General features: G+C 61.3%; 5 non-coding genes across 5 annotated transcripts; all 5 read right to left on the bottom strand.

Moving 5' to 3' along the window:
• Positions 1-3,871: 3,871 nt before the first annotated feature.
• On the bottom strand, positions 3,872-4,035 carry LOC138066940 (U1 spliceosomal RNA). The gene has a single exon (XR_011140650.1). It is a non-coding gene; the product is annotated as a U1 spliceosomal RNA (small nuclear RNA).
• A 5,661-nt stretch (positions 4,036-9,696) lies between these two features.
• LOC138066939 (U1 spliceosomal RNA) lies at positions 9,697-9,860 on the bottom strand. The gene has a single exon (XR_011140649.1). It is a non-coding gene; the product is annotated as a U1 spliceosomal RNA (small nuclear RNA).
• Positions 9,861-15,023: 5,163 nt separating this feature from the next.
• Positions 15,024-15,187, bottom strand: LOC138066938 (U1 spliceosomal RNA). Its single transcript, XR_011140648.1, has one exon. It is a non-coding gene; the product is annotated as a U1 spliceosomal RNA (small nuclear RNA).
• A 5,275-nt stretch (positions 15,188-20,462) lies between these two features.
• On the bottom strand, positions 20,463-20,626 carry LOC138066937 (U1 spliceosomal RNA). Its single transcript, XR_011140647.1, has one exon. It is a non-coding gene; the product is annotated as a U1 spliceosomal RNA (small nuclear RNA).
• A 5,571-nt stretch (positions 20,627-26,197) lies between these two features.
• Positions 26,198-26,361, bottom strand: LOC138066935 (U1 spliceosomal RNA). Its single transcript, XR_011140645.1, has one exon. It is a non-coding gene; the product is annotated as a U1 spliceosomal RNA (small nuclear RNA).
• Positions 26,362-26,650: the final 289 nt, after the last annotated feature.

Below are 26,650 nucleotides of genomic sequence, written 5' to 3'. Positions count from 1 at the left end.
TGGTAGCCCTCCGCTGGACTCTCTCCAGGAGTGCCATGTCTCTCTTGTCCTGGGGAGCCCAGAACTGGACACTGTACTCCAGGGGAGGCCTCGGCAGGGCTGAGGAGAGGGGCAGGATCACCTCCCTCCACCTGCTGGCAACACTCTGCCTAATGCGGCCCAGCACACCATTGGCCTTCTTGGCCACAAGGGCACACTGCTGGCTCATGTTTAACTTGTTGCCCACCAGCACTCCCAGGTCCTTCTCGGCAGAGCTACTTTCCAGCAGGTCAACCCCCAGCCTGTCCTGGTGCATGGGATTCTTTCTCCCTAGGTGCAGGACCTTGCACTTGCCTTTGTTGAACTTCAGGAGGTCCCCCTCGGCCCAGCTCGCCAGCCTATCCAGGTCCCTCGGAACGGCAGCCCAGTCTTCTGGTGTGTTAGCCTCTCCCCCCAGTTTAGTATCATCAGCAAACTTGCTGAGGGGGCACTCTGCCCCTTCCTCCAGGTCATTGATGAATATATTGAACAAGACTGGGCCCAGGACTGAGCCCTGGGGGACACCACTAGCTACAGGCCTCCAACTTGACTCTGCGCCATTCACCACAACCCTCTGAGCTCGGCCATCCAGCCAGTTCTCCATCCACCTCACTGTCCACTCATCTAGCCCACACTTCCTGAGCTTACCTAGGAGGATGGGATGGGAGACAGTGGCAAAAGCCTTGCTGAAGTCCACTGCTCTCCCCTCCTCTCCCCAGCCAGTCATCCCGTCATAGAAGGCTATCAGATTGGTCAAGCATGATTTCCCTTTGGGCAATCCATGCGCACTACTCCTGATCACCTTCTTGTCCTCCACATGCTTAGTGAGGACCTCCAGGAGGAGCTGTTCCATCACCTTTCCGGGGATGGAGGTGAGGCTGCCGGGCCTGTAGTTTCCTGGCTCCTCCTTCTTGCCCTTTTTGAAGCCTGGGGTGACGTTGGCTTTCTTGCAGTCCTCAGGCCCCTCTCCTGATCTCCAGGACCTTTCAAAGAGGATGGAGAGTGGCCTAGCGATAACAGCCGCCAGCCGCCTCAGCACTCGTGGGTGCATCCCATCGGGGCCCATGGATTTATGGATGTCAAGTTTGGACAAAAGATCTCTAAGCTGATCCTCCTCCACCGAGGCAGAGTCTTCCTTTCCCCAGACTTCCTCTCTTGTCTCCAAGGTCTGGAATTCCTGAGGACTGGCCTTAGCAGTGAAGACTGAAGCAAAGGCAGCATTCAATAACTCTGCCTTCTCTATATCCTTTGTTGCCAGGGCACCCGCCCCATTCAGCAGCGCGCCCACGTTTTCCCTAGTCTTCCTTTTGCCTCGGATGTATTTGAAGAAGCCCTTCTTGTTGGCCTTGGCATCCCTGGCCAGGCTGAATTCCAAGTGGGCCTTAGCCTTCCTTGTCGCATCCCTGCACACTCTGACAACGTCCCTGTATTCCTCCCAAGTGGCCTGTGCCCTTTCCCACATTCTGTGTGCTTCCTTCTTCTGTTGGAGTTTGGCCAGGAGTTCCTTGCTCATCCATGCAGGTCTCCTGCCGAATCCGCTTTGCTGGACTTCTTCCTCAGAGGGATGCACTGATCTTGAGCCTGGAGGAAGTGATGCTGGAATATTAACCAGCTTTCTTGGACCCCTCTTCCCCCCAGGGCCCTACCCCAGGAGATTCCCCTAAGTAGGTCCCTGAAGAGCCCAAAGTTAGCTCTCCTCAAGTCCAGCGTTGCAGTCCCACTCATTGCCCTGCTCCCTCCTCGTAGGAGCCTCAACTCCACCATCTCATGGTCACTGCAGCCAAGGCTGCCCCCAGCCTTCACCTCTCCAACTAGACCTTCTTTGTTTGTTAGTACAAGGTCGAGCATTGCGCCTCTCCTCGTTGGCGTCTCCACCACCTGAGTCAAGAAATTATCATCAATCCTCTGCAGGAACCTCTTTGACTGCTTGTGCCTAGCTGTGCTGTCTTGCCAACAGATGTCAGGGTGGTTGAAGTCTCCCAGGAGAACCAGGGCCTGTGATCGTGAGGCTACTTCCAGCCGTCGGTAGAAGGCCTCATCGATGACTTCCTCCTGGTCAGGTGGCCTGTAGTAAACCCCCACAACAGTGTCACCCGTGTCAGCCTGCCCTTTAATCCTTACCCATAGGCTCTCCACTTGCTCTTCATCCACCCCGAGGCAGAGCTCCACACATTCTAGTTGCTCCCTCACATAAAGAGCAACTCCACCACCTCGCCTGCCTGGCCTGTCTTTCCTAAAAAGCACGTAGCCATCCACGACAGCATCCCAGTCCTGTGAACTATCCCACCCTGTCTCTGTAACCGCAATGAGATCATGGCCCTGCGACCGCACACACATCTCTAACTCTTCCTGCTTATTCCCCATGCTGCGTGCATTGGTATATAGGCATTTCAGAGAGCCAGTCAAGCATGCAAGCTTGCCAGGAGAGGTGCAAGAGGATCCTCCATAGCCATGTTCCACGCTGTCTCCCCTGGCTGTATGCACCCGCTGGAGGCATCCTGACTTGAGCGGTGTTTTACTGACTCCCCTGCCACTATACCACTCCCCTTCCCCCATCTTGCCTAGTTTAAAGCCCTCCTTATCGGGCTGGCCCACCTGTTGGCAAAGACGCGCCTGCCCCGCTTGGTAAGGTGGATCCCATCGCTCCCCATCAGCTGTTGATCTTCAAACAGGGTCCCACGGTCATAGACACCAAAGCCCTGTTGCCAACACCAGCGGCGCAGCCAGCTGTTAACTTGGACAACTCGTCTACTCCTCCTCCCATCCTTTCCCCTCACAGGCAAGATTGAGGAGAAAACGACCTGGGCTCCCAGACCCTTGACCACCATTCCCAGAGCTCTGAAGTCCCGTTTGATGGTTTCCAGTTTGCCTTTCGTGTTGTTAGCACCCACGTGGAAGATGAGCAGAGGGTAGTAGTCCGATGCGTGGACGAGCCTTGGCAGTCTTTCCACGACCTCTCTTATTCGAGCCCCTGGCAGGCAGCAAACCTCTCTGGACAAGAGGTCAGGTCGGCAGAGAGGCGCCTCCGTCCCCTGCAGCAGGCAGTCACCCACAACAATCCCTCGCCGCTTCCTCCGGGGCTTCCTGCACGGCACAGGGTCTGCCAGGCCAGTTGCCTCCCTTGGAGCCATGCCCAGCTCCTCCTCGGCTTGGAGGGCGCTACACTTGTTCTCCACAGGCAACTCTTGAGGAGGAGCAAGAGCCTTTCTCCTTCTACGAGAGGTCACCAGCTTCCAGCCCTCTTCAACAGCGTTAGGATGCACCTTTACACACGGTGCTGAGCCCTCCGACAACTCCGCTGCAGTGGGGGCTGGGGACTCCTGGAGCTGCACAGTCTCCGAGAACGCCCTGTCCATCTCCTGCTCATCCTCTCGGATGCTACGCAGCCTACTAACGTCCTGCCGTACGTCCTTTAGGGAGGGAGCGGCCGCGCAGCAAGGCTGCTGACGCTGGCACAGCGGGAGGAGCGGCGGAGGCCCCAGCGGGCTGCGCTGCCCTTCCGAGGGTGCTGGAGAGGCTGGAGCGGTGGCCGAGGGAGGCTGCGGAAGGTGAGCCGAGGCAAGCGCGGCCTCCCGTCTGGCTGCGGCTGCGGGTGCGGCTGCGGGTGCGGGTGCGAGGTGTTGGAGAGCAGCTGTGCAGGGCAGGGCCCGGGGGTGGTGGTGGGCAGGAGGTGGCTGAGGGGTCAGGAAGGGGCCGTCGGGGCCAAGGAGGCGGAGGGCAGGGCGTGCGGCGCTGGGCGGAGCGCTGCCCCCGGCGGCGGCTGGAGGCGGCGGCTCGTTGCGGGGCGCCCGCCCCGGCCCCGGCCTGCCCGCCCGCCCCGTCCGTGTGTCTGTCTGTCTTTGCACGGGCCGGCCAGGGGAGAGCGCGAACGCAGTCCCCCACTACCACAAATTATGCAGTCGAGTTTCCCGCATTTGGGGAAATCGCAGGGGTCAGCACACCCGGAGTGCAAGGGATGAGCCTCGCCCTGGGAAAACCACCTGCCTGATCATGGTGTCTCCCCTGCCAGGTAAGTATGCCCCGCCACCCCACGCCGCCCCACAACAACCCCCGCCACACACACACACCCCGCGCACACCCACAGCAACACCCCCGACCCCGACACCCGCCCACCCCCCGACCCCGCCCCGCCGCCCCGCCGCGCCCCACGCGCGCCCCGACCTCCCGCCGCCCCCCGCCCGCCCCGCCTCGGCCCGCGAACACCGCTCCCGCCGGCCCCCGCGACCCCTCATCTGCATGGACACGCCCCGCACCGCCCCTCCCGCACACGCACCGCCCCCCAGCCGAGTCCAGCCGAGTCCAGCCGAGTCCAGCCGAGCCGAGCCGAGTCCAGCCGAGTCCAGCCGAGTCCAGCCGAGTCCAGCCGAGTCCAGCCGAGCCGAGTCCAGCCGAGTCCAGCCGAGTCCAGCCGAGTCCAGCCCAGTCCAGCCGAGTCCAGCCGAGTCCAGCCGAGCCGAGTCCAGCCGAGTCCAGCCGAGTCCAGCCGAGCCGAGTCCAGCCGGGTCCAGCCGAGTCCAGCCGAGTCCAGCCGAGTCCAGCCCAGTCCAGCCGAGTCCAGCCGAGTCCAGCCGAGCCGAGTCCAGCCCAGTCCAGCCGAGTCCAGCCGAGTCCAGCCGAGCCGAGTCCAGCCGGGTCCAGCCGAGTCCAGCCGAGTCCAGCCGAGTCCAGCCGAGCCGAGCCGAGTCCAGCCGAGTCCAGCCGAGTCCAGCCGAGTCCAGCCCAGCCGAGCCGAGTCCAGCCGAGTCCAGCCGAGTCCAGCCGGGTCCAGCCCAGCCGAGCCGAGTCCAGCCGAGTCCAGCCGAGTCCAGCCCAGCCGAGTCCAGCCCAGCCGAGTCCAGCCGAGCCGAGTCCAGCCGAGTCCAGCCGAGTCCAGCCGAGTCCAGCCGAGCCGAGTCCAGCCGAGCCGAGCCGAGTCCAGCCGAGCCGAGCCGGGAGAGGCTCCTGCGCCGGCCACAGAGCAAACGCCGCCTCCCTCCTGCAGCGGCGCCCGGCGGAAGCGCGCCAGCACCGGCCGCTCCGCCTGCCCGCCGCCCCTGCCAGGGCCGCGCAGCACCTCCGCCCGGCTGCGCCCAGCCACAAGCAGCTGCGGGCCAGGATCTCCCTGACTTCTGGGCACCACGGAGAAGAGGCTGGCCCCATGCTCTCCACGCACCCCCCCTCGCCCCCCACTTCACAGACTGGTACACGTTGGGGAGATCGCCTCGCCGGCTTCTCTTCTCCTGGCTAAAGAGGCCCAGCTCTCGCAGCCTTTCTGCAGAGGAGAGCTGCTCCAGGCCCCTCAGGAGTCAGCCACTGCCCCCCACTTTAGTAGCAGCAGCAAACTTGCTGAGGGCGCACTGCGGGCCTTCCTCCAGGTCATCGAGGAATCACAGCATCACAGAATGGTTGAGGTTGGAAAGGACCTCTGGAGATCATCTAGTCCAACCTGCCTGCTCAAACAGGGTCACCTAGAGCATATTGCCCAGGGTGGCGTCCAGGCGGGTTTTGAATCTCCCCAGGGAAGGAGACTCCACCACCTCTCTGGGCAACCTGTTCCAGTGCTCTGTCACCCTCACAGCAAAGAAGTTTTTTCTCAGGTTTAGGTGGAACTTCCTGTGGTTCAGTTTCTGCCCATTGCCTCTTGTCCCGTTGCTGGGCACCACGGAGAAGAGGCTGGCCTCATCCTCTTGACACTCCCCCTTCAGATACGTGTACACGTTGATGCGATCGCCTCTCAGTCTTCTCTTCTCCAGGCTGAACAGGCCCAGCTCTTGCAGTCTTTCTTCCTAGGAGAGGTGCCCCAGCCCTCTAATCCTCTTGGTAGCCCTCCGCTGGACTCTCTCCAGGAGTGCCATGTCTCTCTTGTCCTGGGGAGCCCAGAACTGGACACTGTACTCCAGGGGAGGCCTCGGCAGGGCTGAGGAGAGGGGCAGGATCACCTCCCTCCACCTGCTGGCAACACTCTGCCTAATGCGGCCCAGCACACCATTGGCCTTCTTGGCCACAAGGGCACACTGCTGGCTCATGTTTAACTTGTTGCCCACCAGCACTCCCAGGTCCTTCTCGGCAGAGCTACTTTCCAGCAGGTCAACCCCCAGCCTGTCCTGGTGCATGGGATTCTTTCTCCCTAGGTGCAGGACCTTGCACTTGCCTTTGTTGAACTTCAGGAGGTCCCCCTCGGCCCAGCTCGCCAGCCTATCCAGGTCCCTCGGAACGGCAGCCCAGTCTTCTGGTGTGTTAGCCTCTCCCCCCAGTTTAGTATCATCAGCAAACTTGCTGAGGGGGCACTCTGCCCCTTCCTCCAGGTCATTGATGAATATATTGAACAAGACTGGGCCCAGGACTGAGCCCTGGGGGACACCACTAGCTACAGGCCTCCAACTTGACTCTGCGCCATTCACCACAACCCTCTGAGCTCGGCCATCCAGCCAGTTCTCCATCCACCTCACTGTCCACTCATCTAGCCCACACTTCCTGAGCTTACCTAGGAGGATGGGATGGGAGACAGTGGCAAAAGCCTTGCTGAAGTCCACTGCTCTCCCCTCCTCTCCCCAGCCAGTCATCCCGTCATAGAAGGCTATCAGATTGGTCAAGCATGATTTCCCTTTGGGCAATCCATGCGCACTACTCCTGATCACCACCTTGTCCTCCACATGCTTAGTGAGGACCTCCAGGAGGAGCTGTTCCATCACCTTGCCGGGGATGGAGGTGAGGCTGCCGGGCCTGTAGTTTCCTGGCTCCTCCTTCTTGCCCTTTTTGAAGCCTGGGGTGACGTTGGCTTTCTTGCAGTCCTCAGGCCCCTCTCCTGATCTCCAGGACCTTTCAAAGAGGATGGAGAGTGGCCTAGCGATAACAGCCGCCAGCCGCCTCAGCACTCGTGGGTGCATCCCATCGGGGCCCATGGATTTATGGATGTCAAGTTTGGACAAAAGATCTCTAAGCTGATCCTCCTCCACCGAGGCAGAGTCTTCCTTTCCCCAGACTTCCTCTCTTGTCTCCAAGGTCTGGAATTCCTCAGGACTGGCCTTAGCAGTGAAGACTGAAGCAAAGGCAGCATTCAATAACTCTGCCTTCTCTATATCCTTTGTTGCCAGGGCACCCGCCCCATTCAGCAGCGCGCCCACGTTTTCCCTAGTCTTCCTTTTGCCTCGGATGTATTTGAAGAAGCCCTTCTTGTTGGCCTTGGCATCCCTGGCCAGGCTGAATTCCAAGTGGGCCTTAGCCTTCCTTGTCGCATCCCTGCACACTCTGACAACGTCCCTGTATTCCTCCCAAGTGGCCTGTGCCCTTTCCCACATTCTGTGTGCTTCCTTCTTCTGTTGGAGTTTGGCCAGGAGTTCCTTGCTCATCCATGCAGGTCTCCTGCCGAATCCGCTTTGCTGGACTTCTTCCTCAGAGGGATGCACTGATCTTGAGCCTGGAGGAAGTGATGCTGGAATATTAACCAGCTTTCTTGGACCCCTCTTCCCCCCAGGGCCCTACCCCAGGAGATTCCCCTAAGTAGGTCCCTGAAGAGGCCAAAGTTAGCTCTCCTCAAGTCCAGCGTTGCAGTCCCACTCATTGCCCTGCTCCCTCCTCGTAGGAGCCTCAACTCCACCATCTCATGGTCACTGCAGCCAAGGCTGCCCCCAGCCTTCACCTCTCCAACTAGACCTTCTTTGTTTGTTAGTACAAGGTCGAGCATTGCGCCTCTCCTCGTTGGCGTCTCCACCACCTGAGTCAAGAAATTATCATCAATCCTCTGCAGGAACCTCTTTGACTGCTTGTGCCTAGCTGTGCTGTCTTGCCAACAGATGTCAGGGTGGTTGAAGTCTCCCAGGAGAACCAGGGCCTGTGATCGTGAGGCTACTTCCAGCCGTCGGTAGAAGGCCTCATCGATGACTTCCTCCTGGTCAGGTGGCCTGTAGTAAACCCCCACAACAGTGTCACCCGTGTCAGCCTGCCCTTTAATCCTTACCCATAGGCTCTCCACTTGCTCTTCATCCACCCCGAGGCAGAGCTCCACACATTCTAGTTGCTCCCTCACATAAAGAGCAACTCCACCACCTCGCCTGCCTGGCCTGTCTTTCCTAAAAAGCACGTAGCCATCCACGACAGCATCCCAGTCCTGTGAACTATCCCACCCTGTCTCTGTAACCGCAATGAGATCATGGCCCTGCGACCGCACACACATCTCTAACTCTTCCTGCTTATTCCCCATGCTGCGTGCATTGGTATATAGGCATTTCAGAGAGCCAGTCAAGCATGCAAGCTTGCCAGGAGAGGTGCAAGAGGATCCTCCATAGCCATGTTCCACGCTGTCTCCCCTGGCTGTATGCACCCGCTGGAGGCATCCTGACTTGAGCGGTGTTTTACTGACTCCCCTGCCACTATACCACTCCCCTTCCCCCATCTTGCCTAGTTTAAAGCCCTCCTTACCGGGCTGGCCCATCTGTTGGCAAAGACGCGCGTGCCCTGCTTGGTAAGGTGGATCCCATCGCTCCCCATCAGCTGTTGATCTTCAAACAGGGTCCCACGGTCATAGACACCAAAGCCCTGTTGCCAACACCAGCGGCGCAGCCAGCTGTTAACTTGGACAACTCGTCTACTCCTCCTCCCATCCTTTCCCCTCACAGGCAAGACTGAGGAGAAAACGACCTGGGCTCCCAGACCCTTGACCACCATTCCCAGAGCTCTGAAGTCCCGTTTGATGGTTTCCAGTTTGCCTTTCGTGTTGTTAGCACCCACGTGGAAGATGAGCAGAGGGTAGTAGTCCGATGCGTGGACGAGCCTTGGCAGTCTTTCCACGACCTCTCTTATTCGAGCCCCTGGCAGGCAGCAAACCTCTCTGGACAAGAGGTCAGGTCGGCAGAGAGGCGCCTCCGTCCCCTGCAGCAGGCAGTCACCCACAACAATCCCTCGCCGCTTCCTCCGGGGCTTCCTGCACGGCACAGGGTCTGCCAGGCCAGTTGCCTCCCTTGGAGCCATGCCCAGCTCCTCCTCGGCTTGGAGGGCGCTACACTTGTTCTCCACAGGCAACTCTTGAGGAGGAGCAAGAGCCTTTCTCCTTCTACGAGAGGTCACCAGCTTCCAGCCCTCTTCAACAGCGTTAGGATGCACCTTTACACACGGTGCTGAGCCCTCTGACACCTCCGCTGCAGTGGGGGCTGGGGACTCCTGGAGCTGCACAGTCTCCGAGAATGCCCTGTCCATCTCCTGCTCATCCTCTCGGATGCTACGCAGCCTACTAACGTCCTGCCGTACGTCCTTTAGGGAGGGAGCGGCCGCGCAGCAAGGCTGCTGACGATGGCACAGCGGGAGGAGCGGCGGAGGCCCCAGCGGGCTGCGCTGCCCTTCCGAGGGTGCTGGAGAGGCTGGAGCGGTGGCCGAGGGAGGCTGCGGAAGGTGAGCCGAGGCAAGCGCGGCCTCCCGTCTGGCTGCGGCTGCGGCTGCGGGTGCGAGGTGTTGGAGAGCAGCTGTGCAGGGCAGGGCCCGGGGGTGGTGGTGGGCAGGAGGTGGCTGAGGGGTCAGGAAGGGGCCGTCGGGGCCAAGGAGGCGGAGGGCAGGGCGTGCGGCGCTGGGCGGAGCGCTGCCCCCGGCGGCGGCTGGAGGCGGCGGCTCGTTGCGGGGCGCCCGCCCCGGCCCCGGCCCCGGCCTGCCCGCCCGCCCCCTCCGTCCGTCCGTGTGTCTGTCTGTCCGTCTGTCTTTGCACGGGCCGGCCAGGGGAGAGCGCGAACGCAGTCCCCCACTACCACAAATTATGCAGTCGAGTTTCCCGCATTTGGGGAAATCGCAGGGGTCAGCACACCCGGAGTGCAAGGGATGAGCCTCGCCCTGGGAAAACCACCTGCCTGATCATGGTGTCTCCCCTGCCAGGTAAGTATGCCCCGCCACCCCACGCCGCCCCACAACAACCCCCGCCACACACACACACCCCGCGCACACCCACAGCAACACCCCCGACCCCGACACCCGCCCACCCCCCGACCCCGCCCCGCCGCCCCGCCGCGCCCCACGCGCGCCCCGACCTCCCGCCGCCCCCCGCCCGCCCCGCCTCGGCCCGCGAACACCGCTCCCGCCGGCCCCCGCGACGCCTCATCTGCATGGACACGCCCCGCACCGCCCCTCCCGCACACGCACCGCCCCCCAGCCGAGCTCAGCCGAGTCCAGCCGAGTCCAGCCGAGTCCAGCCGAGCCGAGTCCAGCCGAGTCCAGCCGAGCCGAGTCCAGCCGAGTCCAGCCGAGTCCAGCCGAGCCCAGCCGAGCCGAGCCGAGCCGAGCCGGGAGAGGCTCCTGCGCCGGCCACAGAGCAAACGCCGCCTCCCTCCTGCAGCGGCGCCCGGCGGAAGCGCGCCAGCACCGGCCGCTCCGCCTGCCCGCCGCCCCTGCCAGGGCCGCGCAGCACCTCCGCCCGGCTGCCCCCAGCCACAAGCAGCTGCGGGCCAGGATCTCCCTGACTTCTGGGCACCACGGAGAAGAGGCTGGCCCCATGCTCTCCACGCACCCCCCCTCGCCCCCCACTTCACAGACTGGTACACGTTGGGGAGATCGCCTCGCCGGCTTCTCTTCTCCTGGCTAAAGAGGCCCAGCTCTCGCAGCCTTTCTGCAGAGGAGAGCTGCTCCAGGCCCCTCAGGAGTCAGCCACTGCCCCCCACTTTAGTAGCAGCAGCAAACTTGCTGAGGGCGCACTGCGGGCCTTCCTCCAGGTCATCGAGGAATCACAGCATCACAGAATGGTTGAGGTTGGAAAGGACCTCTGGAGATCATCTAGTCCAACCTGCCTGCTCAAACAGGGTCACCTAGAGCATATTGCCCAGGGTGGCGTCCAGGCGGGTTTTGAATCTCCCCAGGGAAGGAGACTCCACCACCTCTCTGGGCAACCTGTTCCAGTGCTCTGTCACCCTCACAGCAAAGAAGTTTTTTCTCAGGTTTAGGTGGAACTTCCTGTGGTTCAGTTTCTGCCCATTGCCTCTTGTCCCGTTGCTGGGCACCACGGAGAAGAGGCTGGCCTCATCCTCTTGACACTCCCCCTTCAGATACGTGTACACGTTGATGCGATCGCCTCTCAGTCTTCTCTTCTCCAGGCTGAACAGGCCCAGCTCTTGCAGTCTTTCTTCCTAGGAGAGGTGCCCCAGCCCTCTAATCCTCTTGGTAGCCCTCCGCTGGACTCTCTCCAGGAGTGCCATGTCTCTCTTGTCCTGGGGAGCCCAGAACTGGACACTGTACTCCAGGGGAGGCCTCGGCAGGGCTGAGGAGAGGGGCAGGATCACCTCCCTCCACCTGCTGGCAACACTCTGCCTAATGCGGCCCAGCACACCATTGGCCTTCTTGGCCACAAGGGCACACTGCTGGCTCACGTTTAACTTGTTGCCCACCAGCACTCCCAGGTCCTTCTCGGCAGAGCTACTTTCCAGCAGGTCAACCCCCAGCCTGTCCTGGTGCATGGGATTCTTTCTCCCTAGGTGCAGGACCTTGCACTTGCCTTTGTTGAACTTCAGGAGGTCCCCCTCGGCCCAGCTCGCCAGCCTGTCCAGGTCCCTCGGAATGGCAGCCCAGTCTTCTGGTGTGTTAGCCTCTCCCCCCAGTTTAGTATCATCAGCAAACTTGCTGAGGGGGCACTCTGCCCCTTCCTCCAGGTCATTGATGAATATATTGAACAAGACTGGACCCAGGACTGAGCCCTGGGGGACACCACTAGCTACAGGCCTCCAACTTGACTCTGCGCCATTCACCACAACCCTCGGAGCTCGGCCATCCAGCCAGTTCTCCATCCACCTCGCTGTCCACTCATCTAGCCCACACTTCCTGAGCTTACCTAGGAGGATGGGATGGGAGACAGTGGCAAAAGCCTTGCTGAAGTCCACTGCTCTCCCCTCCTCTCCCCAGCCAGTCATCCCGTCATAGAAGGCTATCAGATTGGTCAAGCATGATTTCCCTTTGGGCAATCCATGCGCACTACTCCTGATCACCCCCTTGTCCTCCACATGCTTAGTGAGGACCTCCAGGAGGAGCTGTTCCATCACCTTTCCGGGGATGGAGGTGAGGCTGCCGGGCCTGTAGTTTCCTGGCTCCTCCTTCTTGCCCTTTTTGAAGCCTGGGGTGACGTTGGCTTTCTTGCAGTCCTCAGGCCCCTCTCCTGATCTCCAGGACCTTTCAAAGAGGATGGAGAGTGGCCTAGCGATAACAGCCGCCAGCCGCCTCAGCACTCGTGGCTGCATCCCATCGGGGCCCATGGATTTATGGATGTCAAGTTTGGACAAAAGATCTCTAAGCTGATCCTCCTCCACCGAGGCAGAGTCTTCCTTTCCCCAGACTTCCTCTCTTGTCTCCAAGGTCTGGAATTCCTCAGGCCTGCCCTTAGCAGTGAAGACTGAAGCAAAGGCAGCATTCAATAACTCTGCCTTCTCTATATCCTTTGTTGCCAGGGCACCCGCCCCGTTCAGCAGCACGCCCACGTTTTCCCTAGTCTTCCTTTTGCCTCGGATGTATTTGAAGAAGCCCTTCTTGTTGGCCTTGACATCCCTGGCCAGGCTGAATTCCAAGTGGGCCTTAGCCTTCCTTGTCGCATCCCTGCACACTCTGACAACGTCCCTGTATTCCTCCCAAGTGGCCTGTGCCCTTTCCCACATTCTGTGTGCTTCCTTCTTCTGTTGGAGTTTGGCCAGGAGTTCCTTGCTCATCCATGCAGGTCTCCTGCCGAATCCGCTTTGCTGGACTTCTTCCTCAGAGGGATGCACTGATCTTGAGCCTGGAGGAAGTGATGCTGGAATATTAACCAGCTTTCTTGGACCCCTCTTCCCCCAGGGCCCTACCCCAGGAGATGCCCCTAAGTAGGTCCCTGAAGAGGCCAAAGTTAGCTCTCCTCAAGTCCAGCGCTGCAGTCCCACTCACTGCCCTGCTCCCTCCTCGTAGGACCCTCAACTCCACCATCTCATGGTCACTGCAGCCAAGGCTGCCCCCAACCTTCACCTCTCCAACTAGACCTTCTTTGTTTGTTAGTACAAGGTCGAGCATTGCGCCTCTCCTCGTTGGCGTCTCCACCACCTGAGTCAAGAAATTATCATCAATCCTCTGCAGGAACCTCTTTGACTGCTTGTGCCTAGCTGTGCTGTCTTGCCAACAGATGTCAGGGTGGTTGAAGTCTCCCAGGAGAACCAGGGCCTGTGATCGTGAGGCTACTTCCAGCTGTCGGTAGAAGGCCTCATCGATGACTTCCTCCTGGTCAGGTGGCCTGTAGTAAACCCCCACAACAGTGTCACCCGTCTTAGCCTGCCCTTTAATCCTTACCCATAGGCTCTCCACTTGCTCTTCATCCACCCCGAGGCAGAGCTCCACACATTCTAGTTGCTCCCTCACATAAAGAGCAACTCCACCACCTCGCCTGCCTGGCCTGTCTTTCCTAAAAAGCACGTAGCCATCCACGACAGCATCCCAGTCCTGTGAACTATCCCACCCTGTCTCTGTAACCGCAATGAGATCATGGCCCTGCGACCGCACACACATCTCTAACTCTTCCTGCTTATTCCCCATGCTGCGTGCATTGGTATATAGGCATTTCAGAGAGCCAGTCAAGCATGCAAGCTTGCCAGGAGAGGTGCAAGAGGAGCCTCCATAGCCATGTTCCACGCTGTCTCCCCTGGCTGTATGCACCCGCTGGAGGCATCCTGACTTGAGCGGTGTTTTACTGACTCCCCTGCCACTATACCACTCCCCTTCCCCCATCTTGCCTAGTTTAAAGCCCTCCTTACCGGGCTGGCCCATCTGTTGGCAAAGACGCACGTGCCCCGCTTGGTAAGGTGGATCCCATCGCTCCCCATCAGCTGTTGATCTTCAAACAGGGTCCCACGGTCATAGACACCAAAGCCCTGTTGCCAACACCAGCGGCGCAGCCAGCTGTTAACTTGGACAACTCGTCTACTCCTCCTCCCATCCTTTCCCCTCACAGGCAAGATTGAGGAGAAAACGACCTGGGCTCCCAGACCCTTGACCACCATTCCCAGAGCTCTGAAGTCCCGTTTGATGGTTTCCAGTTTGCCTTGCGTGTCGTTAGCACCCACGTGGAAGATGAGCAGAGGGTAGTAGTCCGATGCGTGGACGAGCCTTGGCAGTCTTTCCACGACCTCTCTTATTCGAGCCCCTGGCAGGCAGCAAACCTCTCTGGACAAGAGGTCAGGTCGGCAGAGAGGCGCCTCCGTCCCCTGCAGCAGGCAGTCACCCACAACAATCCCTCGCCGCTTCCTCCGGGGCTTCCTGCACGGCACAGGGTCTGCCAGGCCAGTTGCCTCCCTTGGAGCCATGCCCAGCTCCTCCTCGGCTTGGAGGGCGCTAGACTTGTTCTTCACAGGCAACTCTTGAGGAGGAGCAAGAGCCTTTCTCCTTCTACGAGAGGTCACCAGCTTCCAGCCCTCTTCAACAGCGTTAGGATGCACCTTTACACACGGTGCTGAGCCCTCCGACAACTCCGCTGCAGTGGGGGCTGGGGACTCCTGGAGCTGCACAGTCTCCGAGAACGCCCTGTCCATCTCCTGCTCATCCTCTCGGATGCTACGCAGCCTACTAACGTCCTGCCGTACGTCCTTTAGGGAGGGAGCGGCCGCGCAGCAAGGCTGCTGACGATGGCACAGCGGGAGGAGCGGCGGAGGCCCCAGCGGGCTGCGCTGCCCTTCCGAGGGTGCTGGAGAGGCTGGAGCGGTGGCCGAGGGAGGCTGCGGAAGGTGAGCCGAGGCAAGCGCGGCCTCCCGTCTGGCTGCGGCTGCGGGTGCGGCTGCGGGTGCGGGTGCGGGTGCGAGGTGTTGGAGAGCAGCTGTGCAGGGCAGGGCCCGGGGGTGGTGGTGGGCAGGAGGTGGCTGAGGGGTCAGGAAGGGGCCGTCGGGGCCAAGGAGGCGGAGGGCAGGGCGTGCGGCGCTGGGCGGAGCGCTGCCCCCGGCGGCGGCTGGAGGCGGCGGCTCGTTGCGGGGCGCCCGCCCCGGCCCCGGCCCCGGCCTGCCCGCCCGCCCCCTCCGTCCGTCCGTGTGTCTGTCTGTCCGTCTGTCTTTGCACGGGCCGGCCAGGGGAGAGCGCGAACGCAGTCCCCCACTACCACAAATTATGCAGTCGAGTTTCCCGCATTTGGGGAAATCGCAGGGGTCAGCACACCCGGAGTGCAAGGGATGAGCCTCGCCCTGGGAAAACCACCTGCCTGATCATGGTGTCTCCCCTGCCAGGTAAGTATGCCCCGCCACCCCACGCCGCCCCACAACAACCCCCGCCACACACACACACCCCGCGCACACCCACAGCAACACCCCCGACCCCGACACCCGCCCACGCCCCGACCCCGCCCCGCCGCCCCGCCGCGCCCCACGCGCGCCCCGACCTCCCGCCGCCCCCCGCCCGCCCCGCCTCGGCCCGCGAACACCGCTCCCGCCGGCCCCCGCGACGCCTCATCTGCATGGACACGCCCCGCACCGCCCCTCCCGCACACGCGCCGCCCCCCAGCCGAGTCCAGCCGAGTCCAGCCGAGCCCAGCCGAGCCCAGCCGAGTCCAGCCGAGCCCAGCCGAGTCCAGCCGAGTCCAGCCGAGTCCAGCCGAGCCGAGTCCAGCCGAGTCCAGCCGAGTCCAGCCGAGTCCAGCCGAGTCCAGCCGAGCCGAGTCCAGCCGAGTCCAGCCGAGTCCAGCCGAGTCCAGCCGAGTCCAGCCGAGCCCAGCCGAGTCCAGCCGAGCCCAGCCGAGCCGAGCCGAGCCGAGCCGGGAGAGGCTCCTGCGCCGGCCACAGAGCAAACGCCGCCTCCCTCCTGCAGCGGCGCCCGGCGGAAGCGCGCCAGCACCGGCCGCTCCGCCTGCCCGCCGCCCCTGCCAGGGCCGCGCAGCACCTCCGCCCGGCTGCCCCCAGCCACAAGCAGCTGCGGGCCAGGATCTCCCTGACTTCTGGGCACCACGGAGAAGAGGCTGGCCCCATGCTCTCCACGCACCCCCCCTCGCCCCCCACTTCACAGACTGGTACACGTTGGGGAGATCGCCTCGCCGGCTTCTCTTCTCCCGGCTAAAGAGGCCCAGCTCTCGCAGCCTTTCTGCAGAGGAGAGCTGCTCCAGGCCCCTCAGGAGTCAGCCACTGCCCCCCACTTTAGTAGCAGCAGCAAACTTGCTGAGGGCGCACTCCGGGCCTTCCTCCAGGTCATCGAGGAATCACAGCATCACAGAATGGTTGAGGTTGGAAGGGACCTCTGGAGATCATCTAGTCCAACCTGCCTGCTCAAACAGGGTCACCTAGAGCATATTGCCCAGGGTGGCGTCCAGGCGGGTTTTGAATCTCCCCAGGGAAGGAGACTCCACCACCTCTCTGGGCAACCTGTTCCAGTGCTCTGTCACCCTCACAGCAAAGAAGTTTTTTCTCAGGTTTAGGTGGAACTTCCTGTGGTTCAGTTTCTGCCCATTGCCTCTTGTCCCGTTGCTGGGCACCACGGAGAAGAGGCTGGCCTCATCCTCTTGACACTCCCCCTTCAGATACGTGTACACGTTGATGCGATCGCCTCTCAATCTTCTCTTCTCCAGGCTGAACAGGCCCAGCTCTTGCAGTCTTTCTTCCTAGGAGAGGTGCCCCAGCCCTCTAATCCTCTTGGTAGCCCTCCGCTGGACTCTCTCCAGGAGTGCCATGTCTCTCTTGTCCTGGGGAGCCCAGAACTGGGCACTGTACTCCAGGGGAGGCCTCGGCAGGGCTGAGGAGAGGGGCAGGATCACCTCCCTCCACCTGCTGGCAACACTCTGCCTAATGCGGCCCAGCACACCATTGGCCTTCTTGGCCACAAGGGCACACTGCTGGCTCATGTTTAACTTGTTGCCCACCAGCACTCCCAGGTCCTTCTCGGCAGAGCTACTTTCCAGCAGGTCAACCCCCAGCCTGTCCTGGTGCATGGGATTCTTTCTCCCTAGGTGCAGGACCTTGCACTTGCCTTTGTTGAACTTCAGGAGGTCCCCCTCGGCCCAGCTCGCCAGCCTGTCCAGGTCCCTCGGAACGGCAGCCCAGTCTTCTGGTGTGTTAGCCTCTCCCCCCAGTTTAGTATCATCAGCAAACTTGCTGAGGGGGCACTCTGCCCCTTCCTCCAGGTCATTGATGAATATATTGAACAAGACTGGGCCCAGGACTGAGCCCTGGGGGACACCACTAGCTACAGGCCTCCAACGAGACTCTGCGCCATTCACCACAACCCTCTGAGCTCGGCCATCCAGCCAGTTCTCCATCCACCTCACTGTCCACTCATCTAGCCCACACTTCCTGAGCTTACCTAGGAGGATGGGATGGGAGACAGTGGCAAAAGCCTTGCTGAAGTCCAGGGAGACAACACCCACTGCTCTCCCCTCCTCTCCCCAGCCAGTCATCCCGTCATAGAAGGCTATCAGATTGGTCAAGCATGATTTCCCTTTGGGGAATCCATGCGCACTACTCCTGATCACCCCCTTGTCCTCCACATGCTTAGTGAGGACCTCCAGGAGGAGCTGTTCCATCACCTTGCCGGGGATGGAGGTGAGGCTGCCGGGCCTGTAGTTTCCTGGCTCCTCCTTCTTGCCCTTTTTGAAGCCTGGGGTGACGTTGGCTTTCTTCCAGTCCTCAGGCCCCTCTCCTGATCTCCAGGACCTTTCAAAGAGGATGGAGAGTGGCCTAGCGATAACAGCCGCCAGCCGCCTCAGCACTCGTGGGTGCATCCCATCGGGGCCCATGGATTTATGGATGTCAAGTTTGGACAAAAGATCTCTAAGCTGATCCTCCTCCACCGAGGCAGAGTCTTCCTTTCCCCAGACTTCCTCTCTTGTCTCCAAGGTCTGGAATTCCTCAGGACTGGCCTTAGCAGTGAAGACTGAAGCAAAGGCAGCATTCAATAACTCTGCCTTCTCTATATCCTTTGTTGCCAGGGCACCCGCCCCATTCAGCAGCGCGCCCACATTTTCCCTAGTCTTCCTTTTGCCTCGGATGTATTTGAAGAAGCCCTTCTTGTTGGCCTTGACATCCCTGGCCAGGCTGAATTCCAAGTGGGCCTTAGCCTTCCTTGTCGCATCCCTGCACACTCTGACAACGTCCCTGTATTCCTCCCAAGTGGCCTGTGCCCTTTCCCACATTCTGTGTGCTTCCTTCTTCTGTTGGAGTTTGGCCAGGAGTTCCTTGCTCATCCATGCAGGTCTCCTGCCGAATCCGCTTTGCTGGACTTCTTCCTCAGAGGGATGCCCTGATCTTGAGCCTGGAGGAAGTGATGCTGGAATATTAACCAGCTTTCTTGGACCCCTCTTCCCCCCAGGGCCCTACCCCAGGAGATTCCCCTAAGTAGGTCCCTGAAGAGGCCAAAGTTAGCTCTCCTCAAGTCCAGCGTTGCAGTCCCACTCACTGCCCTGCTCCCTCCTCGTAGGAGCCTCAACTCCACCATCTCATGGTCACTGCAGCCAAGGCTGCCCCCAGCCTTCACCTCTCCAGCTAGACCTTCTTTGTTTGTTAGTACAAGGTCGAGCATTGCGCCTCTCCTCGTTGGCGTCTCCACCACCTGAGTCAAGAAATTATCATCAATCCTCTGCAGGAACCTCTTTGACTGCTTGTGCCTAGCTGTGCTGTCTTGCCAACAGATGTCAGGGTGGTTGAAGTCTCCCAGGAGAACCAGGGCCTGTGATCGTGAGGCTACTTCCAGCTGTCGGTAGAAGGCCTCATCGATGACTTCCTCCTGGTCACGTGGCCTGTAGTAAACCCCCACAACAGTGTCACCCGTGTCAGCCTGCCCTTTAATCCTTACCCATAGGCTCTCCACTTGCTCTTCATCCACCCCGAGGCAGAGCTCCACACATTCTAGTTGCTCCCTCACATAAAGAGCAACTCCACCACCTCGCCTGCCTGGCCTGTCTTTCCTAAAAAGCACGTAGCCATCCACGACAGCATCCCAGTCCTGTGAACTATCCCACCCTGTCTCTGTAACCGCAATGAGATCATGGCCCTGCGACCGCACACACATCTCTAACTCTTCCTGCTTATTCCCCATGCTGCGTGCATTGGTATATAGGCATTTCAGAGAGCCAGTCAAGCATGCAAGCTTGCCAGGAGAGGTGCAAGAGGATCCTCCACAGCCATGTTCCACGCTGTCTCCCCTGGCTGTATGCACCCGCTGGAGGCATCCTGACTTGAGCGGTGTTTTACTGACTCCCCTGCCACTATACCACTCCCCTTCCCCCATCTTGCCTAGTTTAAAGCCCTCCTTACCGGGCTGGCCCACCTGTTGGCAAAGACGCGCGTGCCCCGCTTGGTAAGGTGGATCCCATCGCTCCCCATCAGCTGTTGATCTTCAAACAGGGTCCCACGGTCATAGAAACCAAAGCCCTGTTGCCAACACCAGCGGCGCAGCCAGCTGTTAACTTGGACAACTCGTCTACTCCTCCTCCCATCCTTTCCCCTCACAGGCAAGATTGAGGAGAAAACGACCTGGGCTCCCAGACCCTTGACCACCATTCCCAGAGCTCTGAAGTCCCGTTTGATGGTTTCCAGTTTGCCTTGCGTGTCGTTAGCACCCACGTGGAAGATGAGCAGAGGGTAGTAGTCCGATGCGTGGACGAGCCTTGGCAGTCTTTCCACGACCTCTCTTATTCGAGCCCCTGGCAGGCAGCAAACCTCTCTGGACAAGAGGTCAGGTCGGCAGAGAGGCGCCTCCGTCCCCTGCAGCAGGCAGTCACCCACAACAATCCCTCGCCGCTTCCTCCGGGGCTTCCTGCACGGCACAGGGTCTGCCAGGCCAGTTGCCTCCCTTGGAGCCATGCCCAGCTCCTCCTCGGCTTGGAGGGCGCTAGACTTGTTCTTCACAGGCAACTCTTGAGGAGGAGCAAGAGCCTTTCTCCTTCTACGAGAGGTCACCAGCTTCCAGCCCTCTTCAACAGCGTTAGGATGCACCTTTACACACGGTGCTGAGCCCTCTGACACCTCCGCTGCAGTGGGGGCTGGGGACTCCTGGAGCTGCACAGTCTCCGAGAACGCCCTGTCCATCTCCTGCTCATCCTCTCGGATGCTACGCAGCCTACTAACGTCCTGCCGTACGTCCTTTAGGGAGGGAGCGGCCGCGCAGCAAGGCTGCTGACGATGGCACAGCGGGAGGAGCGGCGGAGGCCCCAGCGGGCTGCGCTGCCCTTCCGAGGGTGCTGGAGAGGCTGGAGCGGTGGCCGAGGGAGGCTGCGGAAGGTGAGCCGAGGCAAGCGCGGCCTCCCGTCTGGCTGCGGCTGCGGGTGCGGGTGCGGGTGCGGGTGCGAGGTGTTGGAGAGCAGCTGTGCAGGGCAGGGCCCGGGGGTGGTGGTGGGCAGGAGGTGGCTGAGGGGTCAGGAAGGGGCCGTCGGGGCCAAGGAGGCGGAGGGCAGGGCGTGCGGCGCTGGGCGGAGCGCTGCCCCCGGCGGCGGCTGGAGGCGGCGGCTCGTTGCGGGGCGCCCGCCCCGGCCCCGGCCTGCCCGCCCGCCCCGTCCGTCCGTGTGTCCGTCTGTCTTTGCACGGGCCGGCCAGGGGAGAGCGCGAACGCAGTCCCCCACTACCACAAATTATGCAGTCGAGTTTCCCGCATTTGGGGAAATCGCAGGGGTCAGCACACCCGGAGTGCAAGGGATGAGCCTCGCCCTGGGAAAACCACCTGCCTGATCATGGTGTCTCCCCTGCCAGGTAAGTATGCCCCGCCACCCCACGCCGCCCCACAACAACCCCCGCCACACACACACACCCCGCGCACACCCACAGCAACACCCCCGACCCCGACACCCGCCCACGCCCCGACCCCGCCCCGCCGCCCCGCCGCGCCCCACGCGCGCCCCGACCTCCCGCCGCCCCCCGCCCGCCCCGCCTCGGCCCGCGAACACCGCTCCCGCCGGCCCCCGCGACGCCTCATCTGCATGGACACGCCCCGCACCGCCCCTCCCGCACACGCCCCTCCCGCCCCCCAGCCGAGCTCAGCCGAGTCCAGCCGAGTCCAGCCGAGTCCAGCCGAGTCCAGCCGAGTCCAGCCGAGTCCAGCCGAGTCCAGCCCAGCCGAGCCGAGCCGAGTCCAGCCGAGTCCAGCCGAGCCGAGCCGAGTCCAGTCGAGTCTAGCCGAGTCCAGCCGAGTCCAGCCGAACCGAGCCGAGTCCAGCCGAGTCCAGCCCAGCCGAGTCCAGCCGAGTCCAGCCCAGCCGAGTCCAGCCGAGTCCAGCCGAGCCCAGCCGAGTCCAGCCGAGTCCAGTCCAGCCGAGCCGAGTCCAGCCGAGTCCAGCCGAGTCCAGCCGAGCCCAGCCGAGCCCAGCCGAGTCCAGCCCAGCCGAGTCCAGCCGAGCCCAGCCGAGTCCAGCCGAGTCCAGCCGAGTCCAGCCCAGCCGAGTCCAGCCGAGTCCAGCCGAGTCCAGCCGAGCCGAGCCGAGCCGAGCCGAGCCGGGAGAGGCTCCTGCGCCGGCCACAGAGCAAACGCCGCCTCCCTCCTGCAGCGGCGCCCGGCGGAAGCGCGCCAGCACCGGCCGCTCCGCCTGCCCGCCGCCCCTGCCAGGGCCGCGCAGCACCTCCGCCCGGCTGCCCCCAGCCACAAGCAGCTGCGGGCCAGGATCTCCCTGACTTCTGGGCACCACGGAGAAGAGGCTGGCCCCATGCTCTCCACGCACCCCCCCTCGCCCCCCACTTCACAGACTGGTACACGTTGGGGAGATCGCCTCGCCGGCTTCTCTTCTCCCGGCTAAAGAGGCCCAGCTCTCGCAGCCTTTCTGCAGAGGAGAGCTGCTCCAGGCCCCTCAGGAGTCAGCCACTGCCCCCCACTTTAGTAGCAGCAGCAAACTTGCTGAGGGCGCACTTCGGGCCTTCCTCCAGGTCATCGAGGAATCACAGCATCACAGAATGGTTGAGGTTGGAAGGGACCTCTGGAGATCATCTAGTCCAACCTGCCTGCTCAAACAGGGTCACCTAGAGCATATTGCCCAGGGTGGCGTCCAGGCGGGTTTTGAATCTCTCCAGGGAAGGAGACTCCACCACCTCTCTGGGCAACCTGTTCCAGTGCTCTGTCACCCTCACAGCAAAGAAGTTTTTTCTCAGGTTTAGGTGGAACTTCCTGTGGTTCAGTTTCTGCCCATTGCCTCTTGTCCCGTTGCTGGGCACCACGGAGAAGAGGCTGGCCTCATCCTCTTGACACTCCCCCTTCAGATACGTGTACACGTTGATGCGATCGCCTCTCAATCTTCTCTTCTCCAGGCTGAACAGGCCCAGCTCTTGCAGTCTTTCTTCCTAGGAGAGGTGCCCCAGCCCTCTAATCCTCTTGGTAGCCCTCCGCTGGACTCTCTCCAGGAGTGCCATGTCTCTCTTGTCCTGGGGAGCCCAGAACTGGACACTGTACTCCAGGGGAGGCCTCGGCAGGGCTGAGGAGAGGGGCAGGATCACCTCCCTCGTCCTGCTGGCAACACTCTGCCTAATGCGGCCCAGCACACCATTGGCCTTCTTGGCCACAAGGGCACACTGCTGGCTCATGTTTAACTTGTTGCCCACCAGCACTCCCAGGTCCTTCTCGGCAGAGCTACTTTCCAGCAGGTCAACCCCCAGCCTGTCCTGGTGCATGGGATTCTTTCTCCCTAGGTGCAGGACCTTGCACTTGCCTTTGTTGAACTTCAGGAGGTCCCCCTCGGCCCAGCTCGCCAGCCTGTCCAGGTCCCTCGGAATGGCAGCCCAGTCTTCTGGGGTGTTAGCCTCTCCCCCCAGTTTAGTATCATCAGCAAACTTGCTGAGGGGGCACTCTGCCCCTTCCTCCAGGTCATTGATGAATATATTGAACAAGACTGGGCCCAGGACTGAGCCCTGGGGGACACCACTAGCTACAGGCCTCCAACTTGACTCTGCGCCATTCACCACAACCCTCTGAGCTCGGCCATCCAGCCAGTTCTCCATCCACCTCGCTGTCCACTCATCTAGCCCACACTTCCTGAGCTTACCTAGGAGGATGGGATGGGAGACAGTGGCAAAAGCCTTGCTGAAGTCCACTGCTCTCCCCTCCTCTCCCCAGCCAGTCATCCCGTCATAGAAGGGCTATCAGATTGGTCAAGCATGATTTCCCTTTGGGGAATCCATGCGCACTACTCCTGATCACCACCTTGTCCTCCACATGCTTAGTGAGGACCTCCAGGAGGAGCTGTTCCATCACCTTGCCGGGGATGGAGGTGAGGCTGCCGGGCCTGTAGTTTCCTGGCTCCTCCTTCTTGCCCTTTTTGAAGCCTGGGGTGACGTTGGCTTTCTTGCAGTCCTCAGGCCCCTCTCCTGATCTCCAGGACCTTTCAAAGAGGATGGAGAGTGGCCTAGCGATAACAGCCGCCAGCTGCCTCAGCACTCGTGGGTGCATCCCATCGGGGCCCATGGATTTATGGATGTCAAGTTTGGACAAAAGATCTCTAAGCTGATCCTCCTCCACCGAGGCAGAGTCTTCCTTTCCCCAGACTTCCTCTCTTGTCTCCAAGGTCTGGAATTCCTGAGGCCTGGCCTTAGCAGTGAAGACTGAAGCAAAGGCAGCATTCAATAACTCTGCCTTCTCTATATCCTTTGTTGCCAGGGCACCCGCCCCATTCAGCAGCGCGCCCACGTTTTCCCTAGTCTTCCTTTTGCCTCGGATGTATTTGAAGAAGCCCTTCTTGTTGGCCTTGACATCCCTCGCCAGGCTGAATTCCAACTGGGCCTTAGCCAGTCTTCCTTTTGCCTCGGATGTATTTGAAGAAGCCCTTCTTGTTGGCCTTGACATCCCTGGCCAGGCTGAATTCCAAGTGGGCCTTAGCCTTCCTTGTCGCATCCCTGCACACTCTGACAACGTCCCTGTATTCCTCCCAAGTGGCCTGTGCCCTTTCCCACATTCTGTGTGCTTCCTTCTTCTGTTGGAGTTTGGCCAGGAGTTCCTTGCTCATCCATGCAGGTCTCCTGCCGAATCCGCTTTGCTGGACTTCTTCCTCAGAGGGATGCCCTGATCTTGAGCCTGGAGGAAGTGATGCTGGAATATTAACCAGCTTTCTTGGACCCCTCTTCCCCCCAGGGCCCTACCCCAGGAGATTCCCCTAAGTAGGTCCCTGAAGAGGCCAAAGTTAGCTCTCCTCAAGTCCAGTGTTGCAGTCCCACTCATTGCCCTGCTCCCTCCTCGTAGGAGCCTCAACTCCACCATCTCATGGTCACTGCAGCCAAGGCTGCCCCCAACCTTCACCTCTCCAACTAGACCTTTGTTTGTTAGTACAAGGTCGAGCATTGCGCCTCTCCTCGTTGGCGTCTCCACCACCTGAGTCAAGAAATTATCATCAATCCTCTGCAGGAACCTCTTTGACTGCTTGTGCCTAGCTGTGCTGTCTTGCCAACAGATGTCAGGGTGGTTGAAGTCTCCCAGGAGAACCAGGGCCTGTGATCGTGAGGCTACTTCCAGCTGTCGGTAGAAGGCCTCATCGATGACTTCCTCCTGGTCACGTGGCCTGTAGTAAACCCCCACAACAGTGTCACCCGTGTCAGCCTGCCCTTTAATCCTTACCCATAGGCTCTCCACTTGCTCTTCATCCACCCCGAGGCAGAGCTCCACACATTCTAGTTGCTCCCTCACATAAAGAGCAACTCCACCACCTCGCCTGCCTGGCCTGTCTTTCCTAAAAAGCACGTAGCCATCCACGACAGCATCCCAGTCCTGTGAACTATCCCACCCTGTCTCTGTAACCGCAATGAGATCATGGCCCTGCGACCGCACACACATCTCTAACTCTTCCTGCTTATTCCCCATGCTGCGTGCATTGGTATATAGGCATTTCAGAGAGCCAGTCAAGCATGCAAGCTTGCCAGGAGAGGTGCAAGAGGATCCTCCACAGCCATGTTCCACGCTGTCTCCCCTGGCTGTATGCACCCGCTGGAGGCATCCTGACTTGAGCGGTGTTTTACTGACTCCCCTGCCACTATACCACTCCCCTTCCCCCATCTTGCCTAGTTTAAAGCCCTCCTTACCGGGCTGGCCCACCTGTTGGCAAAGACGCGCCTGCCCCGCTTGGTAAGGTGGATCCCATCGCTCCCCATCAGCTGTTGATCTTCAAACAGGGTCCCACGGTCATAGAAACCAAAGCCCTGTTGCCAACACCAGCGGCGCAGCCAGCTGTTAACTTGGACAACTCGTCTACTCCTCCTCCCATCCTTTCCCCTCACAGGCAAGATTGAGGAGAAAACGACCTGGGCTCCCAGACCCTTGACCACCATTCCCAGAGCTCTGAAGTCCCGTTTGATGGTTTCCAGTTTGCCTTTCGTGTCGTTAGCACCCACATGGAAGATGAGCAGAGGGTAGTAGTCCGATGCGTGGACAAACCTTGGCAGTCTTTCCACGACCTCTCTTATTCGAGCCCCTGGCAGGCAGCAAACCTCTCTGGACAAGAGGTCAGGTCGGCAGAGAGGTGCCTCCGTCCCCTGCAGCAGGCAGTCACCCACAACAATCCCTCGCCGCTTCCTCCGGGGCTTCCTGCACGGCACAGGGTCTGCCAGGCCAGTTGCCTCCCTTGGAGCCATGCCCAGCTCCTCCTCGGCTTGGAGGGCGCTAGACTTGTTCTTCACAGGCAACTCTTGAGGAGGAGCAAGAGCCTTTCTCCTTCTACGAGAGGTCACCAGCTTCCAGCCCTCTTCAACAGCGTTAGGATGCACCTTTACACACGGTGCTGAGCCCTCTGACACCTCCGCTGCAGTGGGGGCTGGGGACTCCTGGAGCTGCACAGTCTCCGAGAACGCCCTGTCCATCTCCTGCTCATCCTCTCGGATGCTACGCAGCCTACTAACGTCCTGCCGTACGTCCTTTAGGGAGGGAGCGGCCGCGCAGCAAGGCTGCTGACGATGGCACAGCGGGAGGAGCGGCGGAGGCCCCAGCGGGCTGCGCTGCCCTTCCGAGGGTGCTGGAGAGGCTGGAGCGGTGGCCGAGGGAGGCTGCGGAAGGTGAGCCGAGGCAAGCGCGGCCTCCCGTCTGGCTGCGGCTGCGGGTGCGGGTGCGGGTGCGGGTGCGAGGTGTTGGAGAGCAGCTGTGCAGGGCAGGGCCCGGGGGTGGTGGTGGGCAGGAGGTGGCTGAGGGGTCAGGAAGGGGCCGTCGGGGCCAAGGAGGCGGAGGGCAGGGCGTGCGGCGCTGGGCGGAGCGCTGCCCCCGGCGGCGGCTGGAGGCGGCGGCTCGTTGCGGGGCGCCCGCCCCGGCCCCGGCCTGCCCGCCCGCCCCGTCCGTCCGTCCGTGTGTCTGTCTGTCTGTCTTTGCACGGGCCGGCCAGGGGAGAGCGCGAACGCAGTCCCCCACTACCACAAATTATGCAGTCGAGTTTCCCGCATTTGGGGAAATCGCAGGGGTCAGCACACCCGGAGTGCAAGGGATGAGCCTCGCCCTGGGAAAACCACCTGCCTGATCATGGTGTCTCCCCTGCCAGGTAAGTATGCCCCGCCACCCCACGCCGCCCCACAACAACCCCCGCCACACACACACACCCCGCGCACACCCACAGCAACACCCCCGACCCCGACACCCGCCCACGCCCCGACCCCGCCCCGCCGCCCCGCCGCGCCCCACGCGCGCCCCGACCTCCCGCCGCCCCCCGCCCGCCCCGCCTCGGCCCGCGAACACCGCTCCCGCCGGCCCCCGCGACGCCTCATCTGCATGGACACGCCCCGCACCGCCCCTCCCGCACACGCCCCTCCCGCCCCCCAGCCGAGCTCAGCCGAGTCCA

The sequence above is a fragment of the Struthio camelus genome, chromosome 3, assembly GCF_040807025.1.
Source record: "Struthio camelus isolate bStrCam1 chromosome 3, bStrCam1.hap1, whole genome shotgun sequence".
Classification (NCBI taxonomy): domain Eukaryota; kingdom Metazoa; phylum Chordata; class Aves; order Struthioniformes; family Struthionidae; genus Struthio; species Struthio camelus.
This window is presented reverse-complemented; position numbering and strand designations above follow the sequence as displayed.